The sequence below is a fragment of the Sinocyclocheilus anshuiensis genome, unplaced genomic scaffold (assembly GCF_001515605.1).
Source record: "Sinocyclocheilus anshuiensis isolate Anshui unplaced genomic scaffold, SAMN03320099.WGS_v1.1 scaffold366, whole genome shotgun sequence".
Lineage (NCBI taxonomy): Eukaryota > Metazoa > Chordata > Actinopteri > Cypriniformes > Cyprinidae > Sinocyclocheilus > Sinocyclocheilus anshuiensis.
The window spans coordinates 106,984-126,263 of NW_015547673.1; the positions used below are offsets into that span (position 1 = coordinate 106,984).

A 19,280-nucleotide genomic window follows, 5' to 3' on the forward strand; every position below is an offset into this window, starting at 1 on the left:
TTCGGGCTTGAACTGATGGTAAAACTAATGACATTATTTACTGTCTTTACATTTGAAAGATGAAGCTCACGATTATGGTAAGGGGCGTTACATTTCCGACGAGTGCTTGCGGTGTTCGGCCAATCACAATGCACTGGGTCAGCTGGCCAATCAGAGCAGACTGCGCTTGTCGGAAGGAGGGACTTTGTAGAAAACGAAGCGTTTGAGAGAGGCGGGGCATATAGGACCTACAATAATGTACAGTATTTGAAAAATAATGTGTTTTTTGAACATTAAAGCATGTCAACATATTCTGTTACACCAAATACACAAAATAATGATCTTTAAAAAAGCATCATATGACCCCTTTAAACAAACAGAGCAATGTTTTGTTACTGCCTGTAGGTATCAACTTTGTCTCAGCTGTTTGTCTTGAAAGTCCTTAGGACAAAATAAAACCAAATGAGACACTATAGATATATCACTATTTAGAAACCATTATATACAGCAAGGATATCAGATTAAATTAATGTGGAAAGTCTAACTCGGATAATTTGGTTATAGAAAATTTTGAACAAAATGTTTTAGTTAATATTGAAATCTTTTCATTTTATCTGATAACCTTTTTATTTTATTTACATTTTATGATCTTAAGATCTCTTTTTCTTAGTCTTTTTCTCAGGAGACAAATCTGAGAAGCAGAAGACCAAAGCAAAAGTCCCCATTTGCTTCATTTAATCTCATTGCATTAATTCATTTGTAATTTTTCTTTTCTATGGTTAAACACACAAACACACACAAGTTTAAACAACCCAATAAACTACTAGAAAATGAGCTTATTTCATGCAATAGCACTTAACATCTTGCACGCAGACTGATCAAGCTCAAGGTACTGCAGTTTTTCTGATGAAGTGTTAATTGGGGTTTGATCCATTTAATAGAAAGCAGGTGTTGACAGCTCCAATTGGTTTCACTGCGACGAGGAAGGAAGGATGCGGAGAATGAAAGAGAGATAGCGAAGGGAAAGGTGAAGATAGTTACCAAATAAACAAATTTTTTTTTCTGTCATTATTTACATGGCATTCTCATCCTCAAACCCAACATGCTGTATTATTTCTAATGGAACCCTAAGAAATGTTTGAAGAAACCGTCTTTATACTTTATACAATCCTTTAATATGAGCAGTGGTGTTTTGAATGCATATCTTTGACGCTCTGTGAGTGAGAACCGTTGAAGACGGCCTCTTAACATTTCCTTGCATTTCACTTTGCTTTTCATGCTCTTTTCAATCAGTCGTCTCTCTTTCACACCCTCTGTTCCACTCAACTCCCTGTTGCTTCATTTTTCTCTGCCCTTTATACTGAATTTTAAAATCCTAATTATATTTTGAGTAATTTCTTTCTCATTTTAATCTTTGTGCAGCGATAAGACACAGTTTTGGATTAACCTCCATCAAAATCATAAGCTTTTGTTAAGTAGATGAAGTTCTGCTAGTTTTTACAGCGGAATTATTACCAGAGACATATAAGGAGGGGGAGATCATAGGTATATAAGTCCTGTCTTTCACTTAAAAGATCCAGTCACCATTTTTGATAGAGTTTGTTTACTCTAAAATGTGTATTAGCTGGATAACCATAAAAAATACAGGTTTATAGTGTGATTTAAAGTAAAGAAGCTGTCAATCAATCTTGTCAGATTTTGTTGCTGATTTGAAATAAATTATTTAAGCAGAATCTTGAGAAACTGTTTTGGAGATTTTAGCCATTCCCTATTCAATTTCATAGGAGCTGTACTTGTCTATGTACATGTCTATTACTTACATAGAAAGTAGTTGTCTGGGGTATTACCAACCCTGATAGCACATGTACGTCACGGAGACGTCTATCTGCATTTACATCTGAAAGACATTTTTTGTTTGATGAGTGTTTTCTCATCTGCTATACGTCTATAGGACGTTTCCTATCAGATGTCTAATAGACGTTCAGAAGATGTCTTTAAGATGTTTATGATTTAGAATGCATGTAAAACTGACATCTTAAAGACATCTATCAGATGTTTGTACACAGCAGATGCTTTCCAGATGAAGTGATCTTTAATCGATATCTTGCAGACGTACATGTGCTATCTGGGAAGATGGCCGCCGAGTGAACTGACTTGCCTTAAGGGCACTTTGAATACATTGTGAAACTTTCGTGGCCACTTCAGGAACTTCCTGGTGAGGCTGGCGCTCTGTTTTTCTCTTTCATTGTTCCTCAGACATTGTTTGAAAAGTTTTCAGTCAGTTCTCATAGTTCGCCCAGAGGACATGATGCCGTCTGGCTCTGCACATGTGTTTGAGCATGTGTGGGAGTGTGTTTGAAATGTTGCGTAGACTTGAGTGGGGTAATCTCTGATTTACGGTGAAGTAGGTCATGCCGAGCTTGACGATGCCCGTCATGTGCCATTCTGCTTGCTGAGACACACACACATAAACAATAACTGCAGGCATGCCTTTGAGCTTGTCTTTGGCTCTTCCAAAACACACATAAGCTTCATTTGTGATACAGCAACACACTTCAAGATTCGCACGTGCTGCTCTCACATGGACACCCTCAAACATTCATTATTCAAATACTTACACAGAACAGTGAACACACAAAACACACTGTTCTTCATCTCAGTCTGCTATAGGATAGGGCCCCTACAGCTAGGTACTTTTAATTCCCAATTTTGTCCTCATCTAAAAATGCTACAGTTAGTCCTGGAGAACAAAAGCTGTTTGTACAAACAGGAATGTTTGCAGATGTTTCAGCTGCTGATGTGTGATAATGATTTTAGCCATTGTGCAGTTTAATTTTCAGTCATCCATTGTATTTGAACTTGCAGATAATACTCTATGTTGCAATATCATGCAATATTTGGGGATAATGATAATTGGAGACGTTACATTTAGCCCTCTTTGATGGTATATTCAAGATACTGTATCTGATTATCACATTAAGACTGATTTCACAGCGTAATTTGCCAGACTGACAGATTGCATTTGAAAAAGCTGATTCTATTATGATAGTGACCTGAGTTCAGATTATGAATAATCATCACAAGGCAGTCAAAGCTTTAAAGGACACAGATTTGTTCAGAGGAATGTGACTATGATGTCCGTTTTTGCATGCAGAGAACTTATCAAAGTCCTTTAAACAAGACCACCCAGTGAGCAGCCGTCTTGCTAATGCTTCCAATTTCCTACAGTCACTGATTTTTTTTCTATTAATTTTTCAAAGTGGTCTGTTTCCTCATTCTTATATTGTCTTATCCCAGAGGAAAGAAAAATCAAAAGTGAGATCTCTTTAACATCTCAAATATATATTCTAGACAGAAATTAGGTTATTTTAACATTGAATGGAAATTTTTGCTCGAGTCTCCTGCTTCTCAAACTTGTCCCCTGAGAAAAACTCTAACACTCTCACATTTGTCTCACTTAAAGTTTTAGAAGAGTCCTCATCATCATCACACACTGTGCTCAGATTTTTCTCCTGAACTAAAGACTCTGGTGGTCTCATAATTGTCTCCTCCAATCTTTCAAACAAGATCTCAACAACATCACACACTGTGCTCAGATTTTTCTCCAGCAAGAGACTCTGGATCTCTCATATTTGTCTCCTTTAAAGCTTTAGAAAAGATCTCAACAGCATCACACACTGTGCTCAGATATTTCTCCTTAGCTAGAGACATAATGATGATGTTGTTATTTGCATAATGCCACCCAAATGAATACGCAAAGAAAGAAAGCGTGGTTAATGGTGTTGTAACCGCAATGTCATGGAGACGCTGTGTGTTTCAATGCGAAAACAAAAGCACTTTATTTAGCCTTCCGAAAGTGGACACAATTAGGAATCAGTGGTTAAGATTTATTTGCAACACTGTTCCGTCTGTACAACAGAACTGTTGAGCTTGTGCTGCGCATTTTACGGAACAGTTTTCTGAACCTGGGAGAGTATACGACCAGCTGTGCACAAAGGCTGTTTCTAAAAAATGGGGCAATTCCAACTTTGCCAAGACAATATTATACAACGTTATTAACTGTCTTTATAATTGCTTTGGAAGCTGAAGCTCACGATTACATTTCCGACACACGCTTGAGATGTTCGGCCAATCACAATGCACTGGGTCAGCTGGCCAATCAGAGCACAATGAGCTTTTCGGAAAGAGGGGCTTTGTAGAAATCAACACGTTTTAGAAAGACTGGGCATAGAGGAGCTACAATAATGTACAGTATGTGAAAAATAATGTGCTTTTTGAATATTAAAGCATGCTAACATATTCTATTACACCTAATACACAAAATAATGATATTTGAAAATAGCATCATATGACCCCTTTAAGTTGCATCAGACAATTACTAATAAATATATGAAAATCTGTAGGCTACACATAACTGGCTCATCTGTGTTTGATAACATTACTTTAAAATAATGTGTTATATTGTTGTGTTACTCCTATTGTATGTATGATGTATACATTATATTACTGTTTTAAAAAGTCGCTTTCTCATTGAAAGTCCCATTAACACCAAGTACGAAATAAAAAGTGAAACAATCAACTACAAACAATCTTTTCATTGAGTGGTTGAAATGAAAAAGCACTCTATTCACATGCTTTTAAGGTAAAGTGCATAATTTCTGCAACACTAACACAAAAATAATAGAAAGTTTCTTCACATCCAATGATACAGATTTAATTTGCAAAACAGCTTATGAATCATCAAATAATAAAGATTTCTCTCATTTCAATGCAGGTCATTTGATAATACAAATTTCATTCACAGTGCTGTAGTGAATATGTAATGACAATAATGGAGGTGTACTGTTAGTAATAATAGCAAAGCTATTATAATGCAGTGCTACCAGGCAGGTGTTGTGTAAATTTATAGGAACATTTTCATTTTGTCAGCAGTTTCTTTTCATATCTTTTCACACTCTTTGTTACCCTTTTGGCTTTTACATGTTTTTTATACTCTGAGACCAGCTCTCTCAGCTCTTCTGACAGCTGAGTATCTTGAATGCTTTGTTCAGACTCGTGAGCCAAATGCTTTCGTAATATACTATTTATCTAGCAGAATGTCCAAGCTGCTCTTTTCCATACAATGAAAATTAACAATTGTCTCTTGTGCCCATTCACTTTCATTGTCTGGAAAAATGTCTTCACTCAAGGAAGAAAGTCATACAGGTTTGGAACGACATGAGTGAATGATGATAGAATTAGCATTTTTGGGTGAATTATTCCTTCAGTTTAGCATAACTGTGTAGATCTCTCAGCCTGACCCTGAAGCGGCTTTAGTTTGGCTAAGCAGAGTGGACAGGAAGGCCTGCCGGGGCCTCCGGCTGAGAGTTCTAGTTTCATCTGACAGAGATGGAAAATAGCAGAGTAAACAGTCTGGATGCCTCCAGCTTGGTAGTCATACTTTACCTATCCGATGTATGCAGCAGTATTGTTGACGGTAATTGGGGCGAAGTGAATGCATAAACCATCACGCCTTGATCTAAGGTCAAAAATTAAATAAATAAATCAATGCAAATAGCCAGAGTCAAAGCCTGACCTTGAATATGCTGACAAAAATGAAAAATGTTAAATCCTTATGTTGATTTTTGATGGATGTTATATTGTGGTGAGTATATTTTGCTTGTATCTGCATTGAGTGAGTGGACCCATTGTCTTTAGCCAAAAAAAAAGTCAGTATTGCATATATTCTTCACAGAAAAGCCAATTTCAGAATATTCCAAGCAGGGTATGATAATAAAAATAAGGCTCTGTCTATTTACACTAAGTGCAAATTGCCAACAGAAGGCAATTTTCACTAACTCTATCCACCATTGCTTTTATAATTTACCCTTAGTGCAAACAGCATATGATTTCTATTTAAACTTTGTATGAATATCATGTATCAGTATTTGCACTTAGTGTAAATATGATGCTATTTGTATCTGTTTACATACGGTGCACATGGTATCCAGCACTATTTACAGTAATTGTAGCTTCTTTTGAATATCCGCTGTCTAAATGTAATTCATTCAATACCAAATTTTTTTCAAATTAAATATAAACTATGTTGCCCAATATTTGTGTGTGATATATTTTTGTGCTTAATAGAATCACGTGACCGCAGCTTTATACAGCAAGGTGACTCACTAAGAGCACAAGTGTGTGTCTAGTCAAATGACTGCAGTATAATGATTGTATTAGAGTGTATGACTGTATCAGACCATTATTAGATAATGTCTTTCTCATATAGCTGTAGGCAGCAGGAAAGTATGCAGATATGTTGCAGTAATGCATTCAAAATACAGTAGAATACTTAAATCCTCAGCTAACATCTTACTTTCATATTTGTATTTCATTTGATGTTTATTTAATTCACTTTCTGATTGTATTTTCTGGCTGGATTGGATTGTGTAATGCTGTTTATCCCATCATTCCTCATTCCAAGTTCATAAAGAGCTCAACAGTATGCCTACAAGCAGGTTTTAATATCAATTTCTAGTGCAGTAAATTCATTCTCACTATATGTCCATCTGATTCCTACCACAACAGATTATATTGTTTTTTTAGGATGTGTTTTCAGATATTAAAGTCATTTTGTATTGATTCCAAATGAGAGCACATTAGAATAAAACAAATATAGCTGCTGTTCAATTAAACCAAAGCCACTGAACAATAGACATCGACTGGGCCAGCAGGCTGAGAGAGAGTTCACGTGGTCCACTGCTAAAGAGGAGCGCAGGACATAAATGATTAAACCACTTAAAGGAATTAAGAAACAGTTGGCCGTTTATCAATTATTCATGCAATAGAATCAAATTAAATGGCTTTTATAATGGGTGAGTACAGAGGGGGTCTCTTTAGAGAATAGATTGACCACTGCACAGATTACTCTGCTTTTGTATGATGTACAATGAACTTTCAAATTCAGCTGGTTTGACTGCATTTTGAAAAGTATAAATTACTTGAAAACTCTTTTATACGTCAATGCTGCTAAGCTGATGCATCAAAGATTGATTGAAGTTGCATCATTTTCCCTTTGGCATCATGTGTTTGTCATTAGTTTGCTTTGTGTTTGTGCCGTGAGGATAGTTTGTGGTCCTCCACCACAGTGCAAATAAGCTGTATCAGTATGCCCTGCTGAATACCCATTTACTAATGTAGAAGGAAGACTTCTGCTGAGTGTGAACTGAAGTATCACTCTTGCTCTTGTCTAGCTGTAGGTCTCTCGATCTGTCATAAGAAGGACCTTAGGTTTGCTGAGGTCACGGTGAGGTTATTTATAGTAGGTCATCATTATGACACAAAGGGTCAGAAACCTGACAAACAATTAACGAGCTCATTATTAATTCATGGAGGGAGAGAGCCGTAATGTGTTCTTGATGTCTCTGATGTGTGCTTCAATCACTTAGCTGGAGCTCTGAGAGAATTATTCACACTGAGCTTGTATGGTGTCTGTTAGGAAGTATAACTGAAATCCTCTCCAGCCTTTGGGAATTTGCTGATATTTGTAGACTTGTAAAAGAGTGGAAGATCTGTAGAAGAATATTTTGGCAATAGTAGCAAGCTGTTGTTTGCCTTTCAAGTCTATTTCAGTGACCAGAAACAGTTCTGATGCTACTGACTATATTGCCATCCCATTACTACTGTATATTTATATTAAAATATACAAATTTGCCGTTGGATTAAGTAAAAAAAAAAAAAACAGTAATAACAAGCTACATGATAACTCCAAAAAGCATGTTTGATAAGTATTTATATAGCAAATATATAGCTTAACTTTGCCTATAAAAATACAGTTGTGACATATAAAGGCACAATTATGAAAAAAGTCACAATATTGAGATATAAAGGTCAAACTGTGAATAAAAATTGCTTTTGTGAGATATAAAGATGCAGTTTTGAGATATAAAGGCAAAGTTTTGAGATCTAAAGTTATGGTCATAACTTTGAGAAATAAATATACAGTTGTGAGATATAAAGGTACAATTGTGAAAAATAGCTGTAACTTTGAGATATAAATAAATATACAATTGTGAGATATAAAGGCACAATTATGTAAAGGGCACAATTTTGAGATATAAAAGTCAAATTGTGAAAAATAATTGCACTGGTGAGTTTTGAGAAATAAAGGCACAATTGTGAAAAATAGGCAGAATTTTGAGATACAAATATAAAATTGTGATACATAAAGGTCCAATTGGGAATAATAGTTGCATTTGTGAGATACAAAGATACACATGACATAAAGGCACAATTGTGAAAAAGTCACAATAAATATATATCAAACTTAGGAGAAATAATAAAGCTAATTGTGAGAATGAGATAAATTGTAGGAATGTTTGAAATATACGTTTTATGTATTTTTAAAGTCACGTTTATGATAAAGTGCAATTGCAATTGTGAGATATAACAGCACAATTAGGAGAAAGGTCACAGTTACCTTTTTATTTCATTTTATTTTTCAGAAACAAAACAAATCTGTTGACTGTTATTGACAAATAAATTGCTTCAATTTCTTGTGGAAATTTAAATCAAATGTATAATTTTACCATGAAGACACAGAGAATGTTTATTAAAGAATTTGTCCTCATAATATTTGCATACTGAATTGCCTTTGCTCTTCTTTCTGGCATATATTTGTGTACTGAACTTTGTTTGATCGTTTCTTTCCCACATCTGTTAACCATATCCATCTCGTTACATGTCCACTGGCATGGAAGAAACCCGCTCAATACAGTCCGAACACCAGCAGCCTGCCGCTGCAAAACACACAGCAGTGTGCTCGTCTTCACAATGATCGATGATAACATCAATAAAGTCATCGTGTATATTACTGATTGTTAAACGAACACGCAGTTGTGCATGCATCACGACACACAGTTTGCAAATGCACAACACGTGATATGTAGAGACCTTTCCAGCATTCACAGCAGTATCCTGGCCCAGAATCCTCTCATTGCATGTGCATTTGGCATTGCTTAATTTTTTCACACACACACACATGCTCCCACACACACCCTTGAGGCCAGCCTTAAATTAGACAGACGATGCATTTCGCTCTCCTCGCTCCAAGTGTCCTCTTGTCTCGCTGTGATTGCCGTGTGGTGGGTGTGGCGGTAAGTAATTCGGTCTAATCATTCCAGCAGGCCCCTGGCTGTGTGAGCTGCGGGTGAATATATCAATACACACACAAACAAACACACTGCAGAGTGCAGGACCTCCAAGTGAAGCGCTGGGACTAATGTTCATGTTGTGATGTACTGGGGGATTTCGCTTATCAGACTCTTAATTAGAGATATTGAGGCAGAAAGGAGGTAGGATCTGTGTGTGTGGTAGAAGAGTGATAAAGAATCCGTGATTGATGTTGTGTCAGTGTGGAGCCGTTCAAAGCCTGCGGAAAGAGGGAGGGCTGTGTCAGATTTTCGAGGCTGGATCGCTGTAATTGGTCTGGGCTGTTCATAGCCCTGTTAACTTGTCAGTCAAGGCTGGATGGAGAGGGGATAAGATGCCTTCCTAATCTGAGAGCGCGCGCGCAAATTGAGCTGAAGGCTGTAGTGCAGGTCAGCAATCTGTCAATAGTTCTGTAAGTTATTTGGGCTTGCTGTATTTAATGCATCCCTTACTTTTTGATGTCACCCTCAGGTACGACTAGACAGCCACGAGACGGTGAGATCACGGGAGTCGACTATAACTTTGTCTCCGTTGAGGAGTTCTTCTCGCTGGAGGAGTCGGGGGCACTGTTGGAGAGCGGGAAGTTCAAAGGTCAGCCCCATACCTGAATAATTTATGAATATAAAGAAGAGGAAGTATAGAATTACAGTGCAACTTAATTATTTCATTATTTGTTGTTGAATGTTCCTTGGATGTTTTTTAAGGTCATGCATTAGATCTATGGGGCTTTGTATCTAGTGTTGATCTATTGATTCACAGTTCTAAGAGCTCCATTTACACACATCAACATGCATCAACACAGCTGTTGTGCTGGCAATACTTATCTATACAACAGCTCTAAGTTTAAATGGATCACTCGCCCCAAAATCATCATTTATTCAGTTTCTCACACAAAATAATTCTGTATTTTGAAGACTGAAAATTGTACATAAATTGTATGGACCCTTTTATGATAATTTTTTGTTCTTTTTGGAGCTTGACAGTGGTCATCATGGACTTTTGTTGTTAATGGAAAATTGTTGTCCAGGAATTTCTAATAAATAACTTATTAAATAACTTTTGTTTTCAATGAGACAAATAAATCATGATATCGAGACAATGATGTTGAGAGAATATGATGACATGGGGCCAAAAGTCTGAGACCATACATTATATTATATTATATTATATTATATTATATTATATTATATTATATTATATCAGCATAAGTCCAATGAAAATTGTAATAAAAATTTTTTTGCTCAGTATTTTTTTCATTTGGTTAATATGCCTTTTTAATTATATTTTAATATCTTAATATATTTTAATATGGTTAAACAATCATGCTAAACCTGATTGTGGTCTTGTAATGTCTAAAATAAAGTGATATCACACATAATGAAGTAAAACTGATCACAGAATAAGTGGCCTATGAGCAAATATGATTTCCCTTCAGTTTATCTCATTTTGTCCCATCAGCCGTAGCTTTTAAGTAACTAATATTTTTTTTATTATTATTGTAAATTGGAGAAATGCTGTCAGGTTTCTACTTTGAGCCACACAACGTCAGTTTATACTAAACATAAAAGCTCTTTGTCCATTACACAGGTAATATACCCACTAAAATAGGCATTTCAGGACAAATGTATCGCAATTCAATATTCAGTGTGGGATGGGAAGCTCATTGGGCTTTCAGCATCATTACTGTGGGCTCTGTGACACATGTGCCTTTAGCATGTGAGTTATGGCTCTCAGGGGCAGGATCACCTACCTTGCCTGATTAAACGAATAAAATTAATTAGCATAAAAAATGCTGCTGCATTTACAAAATGCCATAAACGTCATTCTCACCTTGCCGACACGGCAAGGTATGATTTACTTACCACTGCAAAGGCAAGTTACTCAATCAATACCAGATGGAGATCAGGGTTCAAATCTGTTGAAAGGTCTGAAGATATAATGTCAGTCCTGTTGTATAGTATTCCATCCTTGAAGTGGTTTTTATGCTTTTAGAGAATATACTATGGCAATATAAAGGACTATCATGTGACCTTGATTGCAAGATTGTGTTGTTCCTCTTGGATATTTGTATTTAAATAAAGCTATTGATTTACTCTGCAATAAATAATACCGCATATCCATGGCTTTAATCTAACCTTAAATCCTTGTTCCTGGAAGACCTGAATGACATGCTTTTTATATTTACTGGATTAGGGAACTACTACGGAACCCCTCGTCCGGTTCACATCAATCCTGATAGTCCTCCCATCACTTACCAGGAGCACCGCAACCTGCTGAGAAACTTCCGCACACGTAGCAAGTCCCTCAGCAACCTGGAGAAAGCAGGCGAGGAGGGAGAGAACAGCGAGGAGGATTCAGGTCTATCAGGTAGGAAGAATACCCTTCACTCACAGCATACATCTTGTGTTTATTCATTTTTTCCCCCAAATTTGTTTATGAGAGTACAATCACTCAATACGTTGATTATAAAATGCCTATTTGCAATATGCAAATGATTACGAAATTCTCAAACATCTGTATATTCAGTATTTTAGTAGGTTTGTGTATATGAAATAGGTTTACAAAATATGATTTATTTTGTATTATTATTTAAAAAGTTTACTTTAAAATGTACAGTATAACTTTTAAATTATACTTATACTTATATAATATTATATTATTAAAAAAATATATATATGTATTTATTTATTTATTTTAAGTACAGGATCCAAACCACATTTTCTTTCTGGTTTTTCATGGTATTCCGGTGATGTCTCATTGAGTTACAAAATGCAGTTTGTGATCTCCATTATAATTCTGTGATCTCTATTACATTTGGAAGTCTTATACTTCAGAACAATATGGGATATACTTATGGACAACATGGGACATACAAACACAAAATGGACAAATTATTTGTCATTACCCATGATTTCTTTGGAAAATCTGGTATGAAATCAAAATAAGCGAGTGTGGCAATAATTTTTCTTTCTTTCCCTTGTCTTTCATGCTCAAAGTGACAGCAGAATTGTTACCAGGCAAATAATAGCAGCAGCTTTTCTCAGTCACTGTTATCCCGCTCTGTTGTGAGCTCTAACATATTCTCTTTCTTCTTGAGAAGCCTGTAAACCTGTGTCCTGTGTGTTATATTTCAGGTTTTCTTGTCCTTTATTATTATTCCACCTTTCGCTGACATTTGGATCTGAGGAGAATGTGTGGGCACAAAACACATTATAATATATCACAGAGGCTTGTCACATCATTACACAGAATTATCTTGTTATGAATCTCACAGATTTTCGATATTTGATATTTTCAAAGACATGATTAAAGTACATATGATTTGTATTGAAGACAGACGTTGTATAATCAATGTTGCTTTGCAGAGCAAATAAAAGGTCAGTATATATATAGTATATCAATATCAGCCTCTGTTCTCCCTGAAGTCTGGAGAAATAGACCTAGCACTGGTTCTTTTGCAATATAATGAGCTTCCAAGCATTCTTTAAAACTTATTTACCGATTGCACTAACTGCACACTTCATGAAGACCTTTGAGAGACTGGTCCTTGAACAGCTTAGATCCCCGTCATAGACCATCTGGGCTTTACTGCAGTCTGCCCACCAGCCACACTTTTGACAGGATGCTGTTCTGACCTACAAACTCCACAGGCCATGGATGCTCCCACCTTGATAAAGATGGCAGCACTGCCAGGATTATGTCTGTCTAGTTAGGTTTCATTTGGACTTTTCCAGTATCTTCAACACCATTTCTGCTCGCCTAGACTTGAGATCAAGTTTATGGTGATGCCACTTTAATAGGTTTGAATCACAAGTAATCAGATTTTCCGTGATACTTTCAGATACATATGTTCACACGAAACATACTTCAGTGTTTAAGAAATCAAAAACCAACCATTTAGCATTATTTCATTAGTGGTTTACTGATGTATTGCCAAGGCTGATATATTGGCTGATGTTTGGCATTTTTTAAATTATTGTATCGGCTGATAGGTTTTTCTGTGTGACCGATGTGTTGGAAGCAGGACTTTAAGTACAATACAAATACATTCCATTTGGCTAAATAATTATTAACCATAAAAAAATATTTTGTTTTTCTGCACATGAACTATATGGAATATATAATAACATATGGTATATGGAATAAAAATTAAAAATTCATGGCCATATCCATCATGATTACTAAAATAGCATCTGTATGCCAGAGTTCATGGTATCACCCTCCTCCTGGTAAATATCAGTGCTGTTAAAGCAGACAGAGTGTATATATATATATATGACACTCCAGCCAAGTGTGTGTGTGTTTGTTTACAGCTGGGCTTATGATTCTAGTGGGAATATGCTAATTACCTCGGTACAGAGTGCAGGTTGCAGCTGTTCAGGTCCCAGCTGGGGATCCTTCATATCCACTTTTCTTTGTATACAAGCACATATGGTAGTTCAAGTGATATAAGAGGATGTCTTTATATTAATGAATAGTTATTGAATGAGGGGCAGGTTCAGTTTAGCAGCCGAACAGCTTTCTCCATAGATAATTGAACAGCCATTTCCATATACGGACAATGGCTTTTTAGTTGCAGTGAGTTATACATTTATAGAGGCACAAAACAATTGAAAAAGCTATAGCTTACCCTTGAGAAAAAGAACACTCATGTAGCGAATCAGCTCATGGGGAAATATGAATAATTAATCATAACTAGTTATAATTAATTATAAATATTTAGATCCGCTGTAGATATTTACTTGACCGCCATTAGGTCGTAAATGGATCTGGTCTACCAGAGGTGTCGTGGTTGCCATGGGGACCAAGGGGGGGCCTGGTGTCGTTGCAGACATCCTGGCATCCAGTTTATTGGGTGAGGGGACTGTGACGATTTGTTAATCTAATTAATAACTGATTTGTTAAATCAAATGAAAAATTGTGTGTTTGATTGGTCCAGACGCTACACTCAAGTACACTTTAGCATAATTTTAAAAGAAGTACTTATGGAAATAATACACTCTTATTTAAGAATATTAATGCAAACTGAATGTAATGTTTTCGGACACTTAATTGCATGCTATTTGTAATTAAAATGAAAAGGCATTATAGTTTAAATTTATATTAAATGCAATTAGTAATTTAACTTAAGAGTGTTTTTTGAGACTTAAGTAGAACTTTATGTCTTAATATGCAATTTTATAGTTCTGTTGTATTAGAAATATGGTTTAAGTGTGCAGCTGAATATACTGAAAAGCATTTATGGTAAATAAATATATACTTAAATGTCTTGAAACATCATGTTTTTTTTTTAATGATGCTGCTGCAATTTAGTACATTTAAAATATATTAACTTTAAATGTAATATTAACACACTACAGTTAAAATTATGATTAAGTTTGTTACAGATGCTTTCGTATGTTAGCCAACACATGAAAATAGGTGTACTTTTTTAAACTATGACAAAAGATTATTCAAATGTACTGCTAAGTAAAGCTTTTCATTTGACATTATTACAAAGTGTATTTAAGTATCCAAAACTATTTTCAGTTTCGTTTTCCAGTTAAATGTAAACTGCAGTTTCAGGTACAGTAAAAAATTCACGACTTATTCTAAGAAGCAACAAAAATGTTAGTGATCTAGCCCTATAGTTTGTCAGAAGACATTTTAGAGTTTAGACTACAAGCCGACAAAACTGTCCAGTCAACTCTTTCATAACTTCACTTGGGTTTTGTTTGTCTGTGCACTTTTGTCTGGCCCTGGTGTCTTCACCCCATGGGCAGTGGCACAGATGACAGAGGCATCGATCAAAGCATGACACTGAGGCCACTGAATCAACAGGAGGTTTACATACCGATCTGTCTCTATGGATTAAATGTACTGCTCCGTCTCTTAGATGCTGACCCTGCTTACAGTACATTTCACAGCTGACACTGAAGCGATTTCCTTTAGACTGTAGAATGAGGAAAACTTGGTTTTGCTTTTTAGCTGAATCAAATTTGTGAGAGAACATACACAAACAACAACCACATACTGCAAAGTTGTGGGAGTGACTAACACATTTTATTATCTCCTACTTTATCATTGTGTGTGTGTACAGAATACAAACGTCACTTCTGAACCTGTGATGACTGATATAGTGATAAACACAATGTTTTGTGTCTGTAGAAACATGAATTATGACAGCTTAACGCATTTGAAGTGTCAGTGACAAATAGGAGTTCCCAGAAATGTTAGTTTTAAATTTAGTTTAAAACACAAAATGTGTCAAGTTCTTAGAAATTATTTATGTTCCTGTTGGTTTCATATGATTCAATGTTTTTATACCATTTTCATAAACAGTTTTTAAGTATTTAATAACCATCGAGTTAAAATGAATATTTTCCTTACCTTCATCGTTATTTTTAAAATATATTTTTCAAAGTTAAAAAGGATTTTTCTACAAATAAAATTAAGAAGTAATTCATAATCATCTTTAAAGTTTTTTGGGACTTGTAACAGATGACATTTCACAACCTGATCTAAATGAGCTATAAACATTTTAAATTACCTTATATTTTAAGACAAAATTGCTTATTTACTTATGATGCAAAAGATTTTGCCAAACTACTTGAAAAGAAAACCTTAAGAATTTAATTATTTTGTCTTTTTTTAAGCTTCATTGTGAAATTCAGGACTTACCTTAATATTTTGATTTGTTGAATTAAAAAAAAAAAAAAAAATGCAGAAATTAAAAACATGCTCTTCGAGTATTCAAGCAACTATGCATGAATTGCATTTGTGATGTATTTTAATTACTGAAATGATTCTAATTACTGAATTAAAATCTATTATGACCCCACAAGGTCAAAAACTTCAGGTTCTACTGTTCTTGTGGACATTTGGTCCCCACAATATAGGGTTTACCTGGACCACACACGCACACAATCTTGGGTGATATAATGAAAATGTAAATGACAAACTATAAATAGAAACATAAAAAAATCGTAATACACAATGATTGTCAGACTCTGTTCCATGTTTTGTGTGTGTCCTGCTCCCCATGTGCCTTCCCATGCCCTTATTTGGTTAGTTTCCTGTTCCTGTCCTGATTAGTTTAGTTCATTTGTCCCAGGTGTTTCCCTTGGTTTCATTGCTCCCAGGTGTCCGTGTGTGTCCGTGTGTGTCCGTGTGTGTCCGTGTGTGTCCGTGTGTGTCCGTGTCCCAAGTTCTCCTGTCCACTGTTGTACGTCTTCCTGAGTTCGTCTCCCTTGGTTCCTGTAAATAAAGTCTTGTCAACATATTCTCCAGCGTCTCCTCGTCCCTCGTGTGTGTGCAACGTGACAATGATAGTTTCATTTAGCTGTGTTTTCTTGCTTTCATGTGTCCAATAGGGAAAATAAACCCATTTAGAAATAAATAGAAAAGAGAATGACTTAGAATAATAATTCAATGAATGTTGAAGTTGAAGCTTTCAGCCAGAATAGTCTTTGTGTTTCAGTAAGCCAAGTCATTTCACAAGTCTTGTTTTCTCTTCATTGGCATTTTAGGTGGTTCAGCCGGGGTGAGCAGTGCCCCCGCCCCCACATCTTCCCCCAGCCAATCACGAGATTCAAGAGGAGGAGACGGCAGTGCCTTGGAGAATGGGCTCGGACCCCGTAGAGGAGCACGGGTGACAGGGACGGAAAACTGGGAGATGTACAGCGACTCAGGGAACGCCTATTACAATGAGTAAGAAGATTAATGATGTCTAGATGAATGATTTATACTGTGATAGTCCCTAAGATTTAGAGCACTAAATATACAGCTGATTTTTAAAATCCATTTGACCTTATCCATTATTTTATTGACCATGCACAGTTTTGATCTTGTTTTTGAGGATGAGGGAATGTCACTCAACCTGTACTGGTTGACATCTCTATAATTTGGTTTCAACCAAGTGGTAGAATATGGAAATATGTTCTCCTCCAATTTAAAAGTAAAGACTTCCATCAGAACCTGCAACCAATCAGTTATAGAACAACATAATATATATAATTGGAAACCTGCCATATTAACAACACAATTATTTTAAGTGTAAATGTGTAGAACTGTTTGCCTACAGTCATTTACAGTGGTGATTTAAATGATTTTTCTGTTTGACAACACTGACATCTTGTGTTATGTGTTTGTCCTGCAGCCATCATCTAAAGCCATCCTCTTGGCCTAATCGTCGAGCTCACAGCAGAGAGAATGTCTGTATGACTGGATGTAAGATTCTATTCTATTCTATTCTATTCTTATGTTGCTTTTTTGCCTTGTTTCCATTCAGGTTTAGGTCATGCAACAGTTTAGATGTAAATAACCATAAATATTTAGTATATGCACTGTTTTTATCTTATTTGCTTGACAGGGTATTTGATAAGAAAAAAAAGTGTGAGGTTGCTCTCCCTGACTCCTTTTTCTGCTGTTAATAAAGTGTATATAGGGCTGTCACAGTGCGATCAGCATGACACCTGTTTCAGTGATATCTGTCAGGTGGAAGAACATTTAGTGCATGATATGTTGTTTAAAAAAAAAAAAAAAAAAATCCCTCCTTTTAATTATCATTGAAGCTTAACAGGTATGAAATATCACCAATGAGCAAAACATTTTTCCCTTCTAAAAAGCCATGAAAAATGTTTGTAAGGTAGGCCCTTTCTGGTTAATTTTTGGTTTGTTACATTGATCAATTCAGGTAGTAATATTTCTGTATAATTTAGTAGTATCTACATATGGAGATTTTGACATGTTCTTAAGTATCTGTTTATTCGTGCTTGCGTAACATGTTTGTGTGACTACAATGTAATTTTGAAGAATGTACTGGTCGTTCTTTCCATGCAATTACACAAAATGAAGACTGAAGCTCATTCAGATAATAACACTGGAAATAACGTTAACTTTTATAGTACAGTATTAATTCTTTAATATTATTCATGTCATGACAAGCAACAATATCGTACTGACCAAATGTCAGACATTTATTTTGTAAACTGTATTGTGTTGACATATCAATAAAAAATATAATTTGCATATTAATACTTTTTTATTAAAAAATAATAAAATGGCAATAATTCATCTTGCATACCTAAATTAGGGGGGTAAGTATTATAATAATTTAGTATAATTTATAATGGTATAGTATAATTTAGCAATTTAGTACTCTTTAATAAGAAAAGCGTACAAATGTTTGCAAAATGTAATAGTATGTTTCTGCTCTGAATTGTTTATAAGATGCAGTACATCATAGCTAGCTGGAGAGGGCGGTATGAATGTACATATTTTAGGTTTTAATAACAAGATGGTCATTACAACTTCAAAATTCCATGCCTGCCTTATGTGGTAGTTTTGAATTTTTTGTGCTGCCGACCAATTCTTACAGTGCTGCATGCAATTCTGTTGTTTAACATGTTACGCTTGAACAGTTTGTGCTCAGACATGCATATTGCTTACATTTCTCTGTGCTTCTACTTCTCTTTTCCTTCAGACATTTCACATTCATGCATTTGGCAGACACTTAAAGACTTACAAAGCAACTTACAGTGCATTGAAGGTATATATTTTTGTCAATTTGTGTGTTCCCTGGGAATTGGTCCCATGATATTAGCAGTGCTAGCATCATGTGCTACCAGTTGAGCTACCGGGACAGAATTTAGATTCACTCGTCTCTGGAAAAATGCAATATTTTGCTTCACCTTTTACCATTCATCTTATGTAATTTCAGTCATTTCCTCTTTTCTTTACTCTTGGTTCATTTTTCCTAATAGCCTGTTCCGTTTAAACCATCTTCTTGTTGCTTTGCAGTGGCAGAGTTTACAGACCAGCCGAGTGAACTGAAAGGCTTCTCTGTTCACACTCATCTGGTTAAGGGTTCACGGGGTTTCGGCTTCAACATAGTGGGAGGCAGCAGGCGGAGGGAGTTCCTGCAGATCTACAGCATCATTCCCGGAGGACCTTCCACCCTTCACATAGGTAACAGCCCACATGTCTCTTCGCCACCCACTGCAGTAGAGCACTGTGCTTACAAACAAAGGGATATTTATGTTTTCTCTATAGGCTGCTGCTTCTCTCTCTCTCTCTCTCTCTCTCTCTCTCTCTCTCTCTCTCTCTCTCTCTCTCTCTCTCTCTCTCGTATG

At 35.8% G+C, this 19,280-nt stretch overlaps 1 pseudogene; it reads left to right on the top strand.

Moving 5' to 3' along the window:
* Positions 1 to 19,280, top strand: part of LOC107702825 (membrane-associated guanylate kinase, WW and PDZ domain-containing protein 1-like) — a 76,937-nt pseudogene that overhangs the window by 31,509 nt on the left and 26,148 nt on the right.